The 14666-nt window shown below is 45.9% G+C and overlaps 1 long non-coding RNA gene across 1 annotated transcript in view; it reads left to right on the top strand.

Moving 5' to 3' along the window:
* Positions 1-14306, top strand: part of LOC140216374 (uncharacterized) — a 29254-nt gene extending 14948 nt beyond the window's left edge. The window contains exons 2-3 of the long non-coding RNA XR_011893028.1: positions 4489-4590; positions 14104-14306. This is a non-coding gene — a long non-coding RNA (uncharacterized lncRNA). The remainder of the gene's footprint in view (positions 1-4488; positions 4591-14103) is intronic.
* The last annotated feature ends 360 nt before the right edge of the window (positions 14307-14666 follow it).

Genomic DNA, 14666 nt, shown 5'->3' with positions numbered 1-14666 from the left:
GCACGTCTGGCTCTGGAAACCGCGCCAGTGGCGTGACGGTGTGGCGCTGGACTTTAGAGCGCTGGCAGGCGATGCACTTTTGCGTCCACGGCCGGACGTCTCGATTTATACATGAGCAGACGTACCTAGCGGTCACTAGCTTTGGTGAGGCCCAAACACCCGGGTGTGCCAGCTTGTGCAGCGACGGGAAGACGGTACGACGAAGGCCAGAGGGAACGAAATGATCCGGGTTGTCCATTGATACGTCGCAGCACACTCGATCCTTTGAGCCGGGCACAGGTAGCGATTGCAACTTCATAGAGGTTACTGTTGTCAGCAACTGACTCAGTTCTTGATCTGCTTGCTGAGCTGAAACCAGCTGAGCCAAATTAGTTCCCCAGAAAGGATAAGGGTGTTGACTCGACTGCGTGACAGGGCGTCTGCGATCACATTGTTGAGGCCGCTCACGTGCCGGATGTCAGTAGTGAACTCGGATATGTAACACATCTGACGTGGCTCACGGGAGGTGTGCGTTCCTCTGTACGATGTCGGGAGACGCAGGGTGCATGTGAGAGGTTTGTGGTCCGTAAGCACAACGAAATTCACGCCTTCCAGATAGTGATGAATATGTCGGATAATAGCATAGACGGCAAGCAACTCTCGGCCGAAAGTGCTGTAGCGCTCTTCTGAAGGGGTCAGCTATCTCGAGAAGGAAGTTGTCGGGTGCCAGACTCCGTTGCTCAGCTGCTGTAGCACTGCGCCGATGGCTGTGTCTTAAGCATCGACCATTATGCACTGCGGTATGCCTGGCTGTGGATACACAATGTTGTGCCATACCGCGGGCTTATCATCGAGGCGACGGGAGCTCCCATACTACGTGTCGGTCATCGAGGAGACGAGTGCTCCCACTTCTTCGCAACGAATCAAGAATTCGACACGGCAGTGGACTTGAAGAAGCACATAGCTATCTCCACGACGAATCAAGAATTCGACGCGGGTGACGTCATCACCCGCCCCGCGTGGTTCCTGCCAACGAGCAGTCGCCCAAAGGGACTTAAGGGAGAACCGGCTTATTGTGAAGAGAGAGTCGCCTCCAGCCGCCCAGTCGGTCTGATGCGCTCTTCCAGCTACATGTACGCAATCACCCACTATCTGTAAATATTGTATAAGGTTTTTCGTAAAGAGTCCGTCTCTCATCCTCCATCCAGAAGTCACAACAACAAGCAAATCAGCGTTTGCCAAAGCCTCTTTGACTCGATGGAAAGCGTTGCATGCATGCTTCGTCAGCCCAAGTCCAAGTTCAGCACGGCTTTAGACGTGGTTTCAGTACTATCACGCAGTTAACCGACTTCATCCACGACATCGCTTATCAGTTGGATCTCGGTAAACAGATTGATGCTATCTTCATTGATTTTTCTAAAGCTTTCGATTCATTACTTCATTCTCATCTCTTGCAAAAATTAAATGCAATACTAAAAAATTCCCATCTGGTCAATTGGATCGCTAGTTTCCTTTCTAACCGGTCCCAATACGTCGACTTTAGTTCTGCAAGGTCATCCATGCTTGAAGTAGGCTCCGGAGTTCCTCAAGGATCCGTCCTGGGTCCTTCATTGTTTTTAATTTATGTCAATGACCTCCGAAAACATGTTTCCTCTAATATTCGTCTTTATGCTGACGATTGCGTCTTATACGACGTGATTGATTCCCCGAATAGTTTTCAGTGATTAAACGATTCCTTTGTCTCTTTCAGTGCTTGGTGTGAAAAATGGAAAATGAATATTAATTAAAAAAAACGGTTGTTTTGTCCTTCACGAAAAGAGCAGCACCTGTAATTGCGACATATTCCTTGAATGGGTCACCTTTAACCAGAGTTCGACAATACAAATACCTTGGCGTAACATTTACTCACAATCTCTCATGGACTACACACATTGACCAAACATGTTCAAAGGCCCTAAAACAGCTTGGATACCTACGTCGTACTATGCAAAAGGCTCCGAAGTCAACTAAACATTTAATGTATAAAACTCTTGTTCGCCCCATTATCGATTATGCCGCAACAGTCTGGCCCCCACATAACTAAAACAACATAATCAAACTAGAAGCAGTTCAGAAAAAAGCCGTCCGTTTCATTTTACATCAGTATGACCGCTATTTTTCACCCTCGTCTGCCCTCCCTACGCTGAATCTAACATTACTTTCGGTACGTCGTGATACGGAATCATTAAAATTTTTGCACAACATAATTAACAAGTCATACCACACTTCAAACACAGCTTGCATATCTTTCACCAAGCCTTCTTGCACGCGTAATTTCCACGAGCTTTCCACGGCGTAATTTCCGCGTAATTTCCACGGCGTAGTACGGGGGCAAGGTGGCCGAGTGCCTTGGTGGTGGGATGGAATATGACGGTGGGGTTTGCAGCGTAGTTGAGCGTGGCGGTGTCACCCGATGTGGGTAGTCGGCAGAGGATAGCGGTGGTGTCGCAGAAGCTAGTCTGCGAACGGGTGCAAATGGCTTGTGGCAGGCTGCTCGCTATGAGGTAGCAGAGATAGCTGGTAGGCCACTTCCTCCTGAATGAAATCCTTGAGCTGAGGTACGAGCGCAGAAGGATCGGCATAGCTAGCGCCAACTGCAATGGCCGAGACGCGGTCAGCCTGTGTGTCCTTTTGGTGGGCGATCTTACGTTGGCGGAGCGATTCGTCGAAGCTGGTACACTTAGACGAGTGCGGCGACATCAGTTGGACTCTTGGCAAGAAGCATTTGAAATGCGTTGTCTTCAGCGCCCTTCACAATGTGTGTCATCTTCTCTTATCCGTGATTTTTGGATTAAAACGACTGTATACATCCAACCCATCCTTAACATAGCTGGGCTAAGCCTCGCCGGCTGCTGTGCTCGCTGGCGTAGGCATTTTTGAGCTCGTAGCTTGCAGACAGCGGGGTGGCCAAACACTTCCGTGAAATTGATCTCGAATGCGCACGAATTCAAGATGTCAGTCTCGCGACTGCCAAACCGCAGGTTTGTGCAATCATCAAGGTAAATTACGACGTTGTTAAGTTACGCCTGGTCGTGCCACTTATTGCGGACGTTTACACGTTCACAGGAGGACGTAAAGTCGTCGACGTCACGTTCTCTGATATCGCTAGATATGGCCACGTGGCGCAGGCGGGAGTGCCAGCGCAAATGACAGAGGCAGCGATAGGTCCAGTCGGCTCGTTGGCGGCGTCGGTCATGTTTTTGTTCGGCGACATATGAGTGCGGAGCTCCAGGGTAAGGTGAGAGACTCCAGTAACGTCCACGAAATGCAATGACATTTAATTGCAACGACGATAATCTTTGAAGGTCAGTCTAGCGGCAACGAAAAGCATGAGCTCTCCGCAATCCAAGCACGGGTTGTCGTCGTCGTCTTCGAGTTAACCCGGAAAACACGAGGTGCGTCTGCTTCATTAAAAATACAAATAACTTTGCTCAAGAATAACCATCGCTAAATACGAAAACTTGTCGCAAGAAACGCTACTTGTTCTGATTACTTGTTATTCACTTCTCAAGGTTCACCGGGGTTTGAGGCACCCTACGGGCACGGGTGTGGGCTATGTTCCCAAACCCGGCCCCTACTTGAAATGCTCTGCACTGCGAACATGAATAAGAGCAAGTCATTGGACACAGACGACCCTATCACAGGGACTAATGAACAAAAGAGAAACGTGCCCCCTGATTCACAAACAGAACTCTTATTTGCTTTTATCGCAAGACAGACTGACAGGGTAAATGTACAAGTTTAACATCGTTCTATCAGTGCACAATACACGCTTTTATCTATTGAAAGCACTACAGATGCTACGAATGATAGATTATGGGATGCTTTGTGATATACAGCAACACGAGTTGTAGAACGGTGCTGCCTGTGAAGGTCGAAAGCAGTCTAGTGCTTTTGAAAGGCGCAAGCACAAGTGACTGCACCTTTCAGAAAGGCCAACAATACGCAAACGCTTGCCTTCTTACACTGGCTCGCATGAAGGACACTTTGCTATTAAAAATATCTGATGTGGCTTGCCCACCAAGCTGGACGTTTTCCCGCAGAGCGAAAGTATATCTGTGGTTTCGTCACTGGAATCTCTAAAACCCATGCAAATAAGGTGCATGGACGTCAGCAAGGGCCCTTTCTGCTTCGATGAACCACCTTGATTCGGCTCCACAATCTAGAGACTTCAGCAAAGCACCGCGCTAGAATGCCGGTGTGAACCTGCGAACTGTCGCCATCTTTGTTTATTTGGACAATGGTGCCAGCACAAATAACGGATTCTGGAGTTGCGAATTACAAACTTTACTTACACCTCTACTACTTCCTTGTGGGTAGCCACTGCATCGAGTTCAAAAAACATCCGAAAACTTTTATTTGCCTTGGCAATTGTACGTGTCTCTTATATTGTATCATGTGAAATTTCTTTGTCTCTTCAGCGCCTGATTACTCGCTAATGCATCTCTGTTGTTTTACATCCCCCTCTAGAGAGCCTTGCAGATGATGCGGTGGGCGCTCACTATGAAGGTGTTCATCATATTTTTCGACTTCTATGGGAACACATTCTCCTACTACACCTGCGCTCAAGACGTAAGTTGCGTTACGCTGCCAGTTGTTAGAAGTGAGAAACGTCACATTTCAACATTAGGAAAATGGCCAAGCACTTGCTACTAGAATTATGTAACGCGGTTACAGCTCTAGGGAAGATGAAATAATAAACACGGCCTGGTTCCTCGTGCCGTGAACACGTTTCATAACGCCAGTAACTAACTAGCCCAACTATTAACATCAATTACTAGTTAGCACAGAAAAACCGAGCTACAGCACGAATGATTTTTACAGGGAAGTTGTTAAGGGCTAGTTCCCCCAGGACTCTGTCCCTGTGCAGACACAAAACTCCCTATACGTGGGCCGATCCCGAAGAAAGTGCAATGCCGGGCCGACATGCGGTGGAGGTGAAGCAGCCGTTAAGCACTCCCCATCCGTGCGCCGATACCGAAGATAGTGCAATGCTGGGCCGACCTGTGGTGGAGGTAAACCAGGTGTTAAGCACTCCCTATACGTGGCCCGATCTCGAACATTGTGCAATACCGGCCCGACCCACGGCGGAGGTGCAATTCGCCATTTAGGGCTCAACATAGCTTCGCTGGTCATCCTTCTTCAAAGAGTGGATGGGCACTGAGTTTTCTTTCATAAGTGCACCTCTTGTCCTAAACAGTTCTAAATAGTTCTAAACAGTCCTAAACAGTTCGTGAACTTGTGATAGCGCTCAATAATTAGGCTAACTGCGGCCAGAAACGGATATGATAGCTACATCAGTGCACTAGGTAACTATGCGAAATAATGTTCACAGGTGTAGCTTCTTCAAGTGGACCAAAAACGCTTTGAAAAGTACGCCTCTCATCAGTGTAAATTCACTGTAAATAAATTTACTTACTTTTACCTTTGAGAGACCGTACATCTGCGCAAACGTTGCCACATTCAGAGTCCATATAGCCTAGGTGTTTGAACAAATACTTATAAATTCATGATTATATTGCGCTTAGTGTTATACTGACGATTTTAGGTGAAGGACAGGACGTGAACGTACGCACTAGTCGAAAACTCGCTTCAGATGGAGTGAGGAAGCGTGGTAACAACATTGCGCTACGTACGTCCACGTCCTATCCTTCACTTAAAATTGTCAGTATAACACTAAGCGCAATATAATCATGAACGTTCACCAACTAGCCCCCTTCATTGCTTTACTAAACCTATATATTAATCAAAAAGTCAGTATTACTGAGCACTAATTGTTTTAAACAATAAAGTAATGAAAAGTAGATTGTTGCTTTAAAATACTTTACTCGCCTTGAAAGACCTTGCAGTAATCACTGAAATATTATGGAAATTACTAATATTTCATGCTCACTATTTTATTTGTTATTTTCTTTTGTGGAAGTACATTTTATCTGCCTTCTCTTTATAATTACAACACCTTATTTACGTACGCGAGCACATAATTGCCAACACAAACTTATTCTTGCCATATTCTCGGAGGCTGACATTAATGAGTGGTAATTTCGTGATAGCTTCCTGGTAGATGTAGGTCATTGAGTTATGAATGGGCTGGATTTGGCAATTTCAAGATGAAAAAAAAAAATAAGCGGATCTATGCAATTTCCTATTGGTAATTGTGCATGTAATACAGAAATTAGGTGCCTAAACTATAAGCTTATTATCTGTTCAGAGAAATGCACCGTAAGTCATGCATACTGACATATTTTTGTGATTGCTTTTCAGAGAACAGTAAGTTATTTCCCTTCATAATGCTGCACTTAGAGAGGGCGAAAGTTTCTTGCCTAATTGTTCTCAGTCGTTGGCCAAGCGAGCGCATTCGGACAGTAGGTACATTTAAGGCTGGCTCTAACCACTACACTACTCAGACATTTCCGTTACATATGGTCCGTAACGCATTGACACAAGCTGCGAAGTGTACGTGAAAGGTCTGAAAGAAAACAGTGTAAACTAAAGCATGGGAATCAATAGCGCTTTGACTTGAATCGGAAACAGAAACCTTGCGTGAGCTCACGGGTATCTCCGCGGCGTTTGAATAGCCGTCTTTTAAAAAATACATGCCAAACGCGACGCCCTAATATATTTCCTGACGCTGAGATTTCGCTTCTGCAAGCCGTCATCTGAGCGGCATCATTCCTTCAACATTAGTGGCTTGAATCACTAATCGGAATGACCACGATGGACATGACCCCAACTTTTTCACTCTTAAATAAAGGTCGTAGTAGTTACTCCCTAGTGTCACGTCATTTGCTACCTTGGTATAACGGTAGTTGGTAGCGATTGATTTAGTAACCTTACCGACTAAACAAGGCAGCCAGTGACTGTTACTTTTGGGTGTCACCTACCAATTCCGAATGCAGTTAGCAGCACGAAATTTCAAGTCTTTAACACACATAACGAACGCGCTCTCGACTACACCACAGCTGGTCCGATATGTGCAACACAGGCGTGAATCTTTGTGCCGGCCTGTAAGTAAATTTGTTTGCTTTTGAAGTTTGAAGTTCGACGTTTATTTAAGGTAACTGTGGAAAAATATACAGTTGCCTAGCAGACCGGGGAACAGACAGAAAAGCCTGACAGTGCACCTGCCTCCCGAAAATTAAAATTTGCCATCAATATGGCACAATGCCTAGTGTTATAACTTCACTAAAGCTATAAGAGTGCGAAAAAGTAAACAATAACCGTCTTCTAAATACATATCGTACATAAATATACGTAAATTATGACTGTTATATTTAAGTAAGAAAGAGTATAAAAGCGAAACCAAAAATATGACAAAATTAACGCAGGCAAACGACAGTGAAAGATTTATTTTCACAACTTCCAAATTACACGAAGTGTAACAAAAACGTGGCAGTTTCTCCCGAAAGGCGAAGCATCCATTGCAATAGCAAATCAGTGGACAGCTATAGAAAGTAAGGATAGTAAGTTTATAGGCCGTATATGCTTCTATACATAGGTACACTAAATAAACTAACAAGCATGCTGTCACGCGTGCACAAGCAAACATGAAACCATCTGACTTGAATACCGCGGAAACGCGATTCAGATGGATTGAGGAAGCGTGGTCGCAACAGCGAGCGAATCTATCTTCGTGCTGCCTCCCGCATCAACGTGAACTAAGCCGCGAAAAAACAGCGCACGGCGGTCTCTGTCTCCGTCGCAAATGGCTTTCAAGATACAGCGGCCCAAGCCGGGCACGCGCGGCCGCCCGGGCCGCCCACAATAGAATGCGTTTCCCCACTCTACCCTCCCCCGTAGCCTTGCGCGCGACGGAAGCCGGCGCGCTTCCTTACCCTTTTCTTCCATTGCGTGCGCGTTTTTGGAGCCTCGATCGCGGGCTTACCCTCGCACACTTTCACTCGCACATACAGCATACGGAGCGCGGCGACATTTTTATCGTCCTTGGACTTCATACAGAACTTAAAGGCGATGCCGACGGCAGAAATGCGTCTGGAGTGTCGTAACTGCTACCGCAATAATATATGGTGCTCAAGTGTATCGAAAATCTTCTGTAAGTCAAGAAAGGCCCCTAAAGTGAGCAATCGACGTTCGGTATTGTGAAACATTCTTTCTTTAATGTATTGGAAAAGCGTTTCTGTTTTATTTTTATCTTTTTTTTTGTTAGAGCGCAGCTTTTCGGTGCCCGTTGCCGCGTTGACGGTAGGGGTGCCTCGGCGTCGTACCTCATAACCGAGCGAACGAGCACAGCGGCAGATTAAAGCGATAAGAAGGGTGCGCGAGGTGGAAAGTGGAGAAGGAGGCCAGAATGACAGCATGAGGCGGAAAGTGGTTGAGGAGCGGAGGGTAGACGGCCTGAGCAATAGCTGAGTTGCCGGCGGCCATGGCATCGGCAGCCGCGTGGGCGATCTCATCTGTGCTTCCAAGGCTGGCTTGAGGTGGGGAGGGCTACGCTCGTCCGCAGCGTCAGCTGCTGAGGTCAGTCCGCGCTCAGATCACTGCTCCTGGAAGGGGCGATGCGAAGCGGCTGTGAGAAGGGCTCGATGTGACGCTCCCTTGGGTGTTGCAGCTGACACTGGTGGCACGATTTCGCCCCAACAAAGGCTGCTCTCATCGTTGGTGGCACGAAAGCGTGAGAATAAAAGCGTAGTTCCGCGCAAGACGGCTCCAACGATATGGTGCCCGAGTAGCGCGCGTTGTCTGTGTGGAAACAAAGCACTGCATGAGTGGAGGTCTGTTGGCGGCAGCTACTGTGAATATTTCAGGTTCAGTTGTGGGGAACATAAAAACTGTGTATACAACTTTATCAGTGACGTAAGAAGTGTAACTGCCATTTCTATCAACAGAAGCTCTAGAAAGGCCAGCTCTCAAGTATTCACTCAGCTTATTGGCAAGAAGTGCGTCCGAGTATGCTTCATCATGTATCGTGAGCTCCGGTATAACAGATTTATCATCGTTAAACATACCGTCATTTACTATTTTTACTTTATTTAGTCATTCGATACGCTAGCAAACATATTTTAGTAATATGCGAGACATGAATCCTTAATAATGGAGCCTAGTTTATTTCAGATTTTTTAAATATTTGTCTAAGGTGGCTAAGGTGGCTAAGTTTGTGGTTTTGATATATAAATTGAACAGTTTGTCGCACTCTTGTATTCTCTTTAAAACGCCTGAATCTATCTACGGCTTCCTAGATTCGTGGTGTTTCCTAACCGTTACCATAGGAAACTCACTATCCTAGAGTCCTTTGATAATACCTAAAAAGAGGCAATACGAAGCCACGGGGTCTTTTATCGGCATTACGGCGTGCCAGCGGGTACCCGATGATAAACGTTTAAAAACCGCCATTTGGTCTTAGGTATTATTCTGCACGTGACGGCCGTGTTCTGTGTGCTTTAGTCATGGGTGGTTAAGCATGAAGGGAAAAAAGAAAGAGGGGGAGAGAGGGCAGCTGGTCACTTTAATCTGCTAGCGGCACCCCTGCATCACATTCATCTGGTGATAGCTTGTAAAACACAGATCTAGCAGGGTTTCAGAGGCATCAGGAAGTCTTGTCGGCATGCTAGTTACGTTTTAATATCCAAAGTAACAGAAAATGTCAACTGCGATTTTGCGTATCAGCCGCTGTTAGTAATAAGTGGATGTCGAAGTCACCACAAAAGATGGCCGGTAGTCCGGATTGACCATAGTACTTTGAAAATTCATGAAAATTCATCAAAGAACTCATGAATTTTCATGTACACATGAAAACTTAAAAATGCATTAACACGAGCAGAAGGGGTTCTGTATATAGGAATAATAACTGTGCCCATGTATTTAAGCATTAGACATTCGCAGTAAGGAGTAACGTTTGAGTGTACCAAGGTGGTGTCATAGTATAGTTGGTTTTTCATATAAATAGCCGGACCAGCTCCCTTTCTGTTTCTTCGCGATACATGAATTCTTAATATCGGAGCCTAGTTTATTTCAGATTTTTTTTTAATATTTGGCTAAAGTGCCTAAGTTTGTGGTTTTCATATATAAATTAAATAGCTTGTCGCGCCTACGAAAGCCTACTAATTCATTATTGGAATGTCCGACACACCGATATGTGACTCGTACAACTGTGAAGATACGACGGAGCACGCGTTGTTTTTGTAAGCTCTATGACAACGAACGCGGCGTTCTCCGGAAGGTGTTAAGCCGATTTTATAACCGACCATATTCAGAGACTGAGATTCTCGGTACCATGCCCCCACGCGTCGCAGGCTCACAACGCGACGCGGGCACTGCTATGTTTCATAAAGGTGACTGGCCCAGTGACCAATTATAAGCATGAAATTATGGACATCCGCACATTCTTCCCTCCCTCTCCTTTCTTCCCTTAAACCCCTTCTTCTGTGTCGGGTAGCAAACCGGACGTACGTCTAGTTGACCTCCCTCCCTCTCCTTCCTTGCTTTTCCTCCTCCTCCTCCCTTTTAAACATTAGCTTGAGTATGTGTCCTCTGGGTATGTGTCATTGGGTATATGCTCAAGGAGTCACTGTGTGTGCGCCAATGGGTATCTGCTGCTTTTCGATTAACCTCTTTCACACTAATTTGAAGATGTGCCCCTGGGGCCACAAGTACTGCCTCTCTCCTCGTTATTTAAACTTGGGTATGTGTCACTGGGACTACTATGTATCCTCTACAACGAATTTTTGACGCCAGCTTGGGCGACAAGGTATCACAGTAAGAAACAATATCTAAGTAACGACATCACGAAGACATCTACTGTAGTTGTGTCTGTTTTCGTTTTTTTTTTTTGAGGATCTGGTGGTTATGTCAGAACCACACTACGCACTTCAAGGGTGCCTACTACAGAACTGTTGCTCCACCGACGAGCTCACTGGAGAGCTTCGTAACATTCGTTATCCTGAATCTTATTCTTCACAACTGCCGCCTCCGCCCCCAGCCCCCTAGCGGCCCAATGAAGCCCGGGAAAGCTCCAGTCAGCGCTGCACTCGATTCTGGCATGATTCCTTCCCCGGTTCAAACAGTGTCACTTGCACCATCCTTCGTTCTCTCTCTGCATACCATCAAGCACATTTACATTGTACTGTCAACCAGCTATAACAAATGACACATGTGCCTATCGCGTGGGAGGAAGTCCTTATTTACTTTGAAAAGTCAACCACCACGACACCTTCTACAGATCTTCCTGACTTCGTTTGTGGGAAAAGCAAAAGACAAAATGGTGTTAACCGGCTCGAAAGACATCCCCCTAACCACGGACACCTTCCCGACACATTCATCGCCTTCCGCAAGTATTCTATTACTCAAGACGTAATGCAGCAGATCATGAATGACGTGTACGATCACAGAAGTGAAATCCAGTAGCGGATGGTAGTCGGTGCAGTCCTGAAACGAGCTTCCGATAGCTTTCAGTAAGAAGTAATCAGAAACAAATTTGCAAGTATATATCCGGGAAATTTCTTGTTGCGCTGCATTCTACACTTCCCGAGCGACATGCGAATTTCCTTCTGGGGTTCGGGCAGTCAAACATCAGCACGATTCCCCATGCAGTGCGTGACATCACAAATATTTATTATATCGGTAATCATGTTTCATCTGGTCATAACGTACCTCGTGGCCTACCTGAACGTCATTCCCGGCTTACGGCATGTAATAGACGCTCACACTTTTACACGGTGTTGCAACACCGTAACACGGGACAGCAACAAGCATCTCTTCAAGCTGGCCTATACACTGCTAAGTAATGTTAAACTGCTTGCTCACTAGCTCATTAAAAATCCTGTATACGTCGTAGCAATCAACAACTCGACCCACAAATTTTGCACCAACCGAGGACTCGTTCCTCTATCCATGATAAGCCAGCCCATTCTAAAGTGCAAGACGTATCGGATACATTGTTTTGCAGTGAGGCGAGCGTAAGCAAATATCACTTGAGACAGCGTGAACAAGAACTAAGCAGAGTCACTTAAGCAGTAATTTGCTCCATGGTTTTCTGCGGCTTACCATACACAGCCCTTACGCGTACCGAGATCAGATGACTGGAGGCCCCACTCAGAATGTGCTAGCGTGTAGAAATGAGAGTCACCATTACACCCAAAGCATTAACGCGCAACCAGCCACCATGTACAACACTCTTCAAGAGATAGTACAAGCATTCCATGAATCTCAACCGCTTAGTCAGAGCACATTCTCTCAAGGGTGAGTCATTTTACCAAGCTTGGGTACAGAACCCAGTTCTCTCTGTTGACCGACTACCGTAGAGGGCCATCCCTGAAGCCGAGGTACGGCCGATGTCCTGCAACGTGGACCCGTCATGCGACGCTTAAAGAAGACAAACCCATGCCACTCCTTGGTCCAAACTACAGCACACTTGCTACAGCGATGCCGCTCACACTCCCCCCTTACGAGGACAGTCTATGGTCTTCAGGGAAACATAACCTGAGGAAACAAGGTAGTGCGGATAGCGACTGATGTGGAAAACCTAGCAATTTCCAAAAACATTGCCCAGCTCCCCTTGTACTGCGCGCCCCCTATCATTACCTGCGCTAACCGCCAAGGGGCATTCTGCGCTTTCGCTCATAACGATTTACCTCCCCACATCCGAGGAACATTTTCATCACGCACCAAACTGCACACCGAGCTACGCGTTATACTGGAGTGGGTGCCGCGTCAGCAGGGAATGCAAATAAGCGAGCGAGCGAGCTTACCTCCTCGCTTCCGGGGGACAGATACCTAGTGCCCAAATTCTGTGGCCCAATGTGTTTTGCCCGAGGACACGTCGCGCCTAGGAGAGAAAACAGCATTGATCCAGATTGAAAGACATGCGACTTTCGATACGCTACCTTTCAGCACCTCCTCATACATTCAGCCGACACGACTGTTCCGTGATCGGCCAAGCGCAGGCACTCACACCTGCGAAAACTCCCTCGACTAAACTAATGCAGCGCTGTCGTGATCTCCGTTCCTACTGAGTGCATGCGGACGCTACCCGAACGTCCTACACACCTACACGTCTCGTCTTCGTGCTAAATTCTCACCGTATTTCCTACATGTCTTTCTTCCGTCCCCATTCATTTCCCTGTCCTGGGTGAGTTGAACCGCTATAACAGAGCTCCCCCTTCAAAGTTCTGGCGACTCCTCGGGCAGCATCTCCAACACATTAAGGGAATTTGCCGAACTCAAGCAACATATAATGTGTCACAAGCGATGAGGGCTCGGACAATGAGCTGTTTGAACAATAATGTTCATGCCTCTTTTTCTCTTCGCTTGTATAGCAGGCATACTTGTGTTGCCACTTGACCTCACAACTTCCTAAAATTTAGTATTGCAAATACCGCTCCCGAAAGCACCGCACTCTCAAATCAGGGTTTTTGGGCAGCCAGAAAGACAGCGATCACTTTGTCAGCCTCATTACCGAATTTCTGCGCCTGTAATGGCGAATTATACCCTTCACGGTGTATTCAGGCGCCTAATTATGCGCGTCGAACTCATTCAACATGTTCAGATGCACAATTTTGAGCCTTTGGCAGCCGTCTGCCAACTATGTTATAGCTGCATTCGAGGGTACCGTTACTTTCGCGGCGACCAATCAAAGAGGCCTGTTGCAATGAGAAGCGTTGTGAGCACCTACAGCTGGGCGACATGCTCTTGTGTTTCTACTTTGATAAAACGCTTGAACAGCGGCTCCTGTAAACTGATTTTACCTGTACATGTATTTACCCTGCAGTACTATGTATGGAAATCTCATCGACAGTGCCACCTTGCTCGTGATTTGTCGGCTTCTCTTGTCTAAACTCCACGAACCATATAGATCTGCTGCTCAAGCTCATAAAGCGTAAGACAATAAGCTCTCAGCCTGTGGAGAAGCCGAGCCCATCATTATCGCCTCCTTGCATTTGAAACATTTGTGTGCACAGAGTACATAGGTGATTCATACAGTGAGTGTATAGACTTTGTATATCGGCGTGAAATTTTTTTATAAGAGGACTACTTCGGAAAACTCAGCACCTCTTTCTTGCTGTGTTTCCTCTAATTGCCCTGTTTAAACAAACCTACTTTGACACAATGTATTCTCATGCTTCTCTGCAGTTTCTCATGAAGAGCGGGTCAAGAAGAAATGTGACGTGGCAAGACGTAAGGGCTTGCTTTCAGTGTCTTAGCTTTGACAACGTAAGGCAAGACTTCATGACAAGCGAAATGGTGTGTTGTTGCAATAGTAGACTGGGCACGAAACTGTATGCACACATAAAATTAAGACAAGTAAGAAGTATTTTGTTACTGGTTGTTGGGTGTTTTCGCAGGCATGTACAGTTTCATGCATGCATGAACTCGTTCCAATTGGGAGCAAGTTTTGGCGGCAGTCATTCATTCAGATCCCATTGTAGTTCAGACGTTTGTAGTTTCACACACACACACACACACACACACACACACACACACATATATATATATATATATATATATATATATATATATATATATATATATATATATATATATATATATATATATTCGTGTATATATATATATATATATATATATATATATATATATATATATATTCGTGTATATACATATACATCATGTATATATACATCAACATTCGTGCACTAAAACACGAAAGGTTCCGAGCATTTATAACCGCAATGAAC

This window comes from Dermacentor andersoni, chromosome 3 (genome assembly GCF_023375885.2).
Source record: "Dermacentor andersoni chromosome 3, qqDerAnde1_hic_scaffold, whole genome shotgun sequence".
In the NCBI taxonomy this organism is placed as follows: domain Eukaryota; kingdom Metazoa; phylum Arthropoda; class Arachnida; order Ixodida; family Ixodidae; genus Dermacentor; species Dermacentor andersoni.
This window is presented reverse-complemented; position numbering and strand designations above follow the sequence as displayed.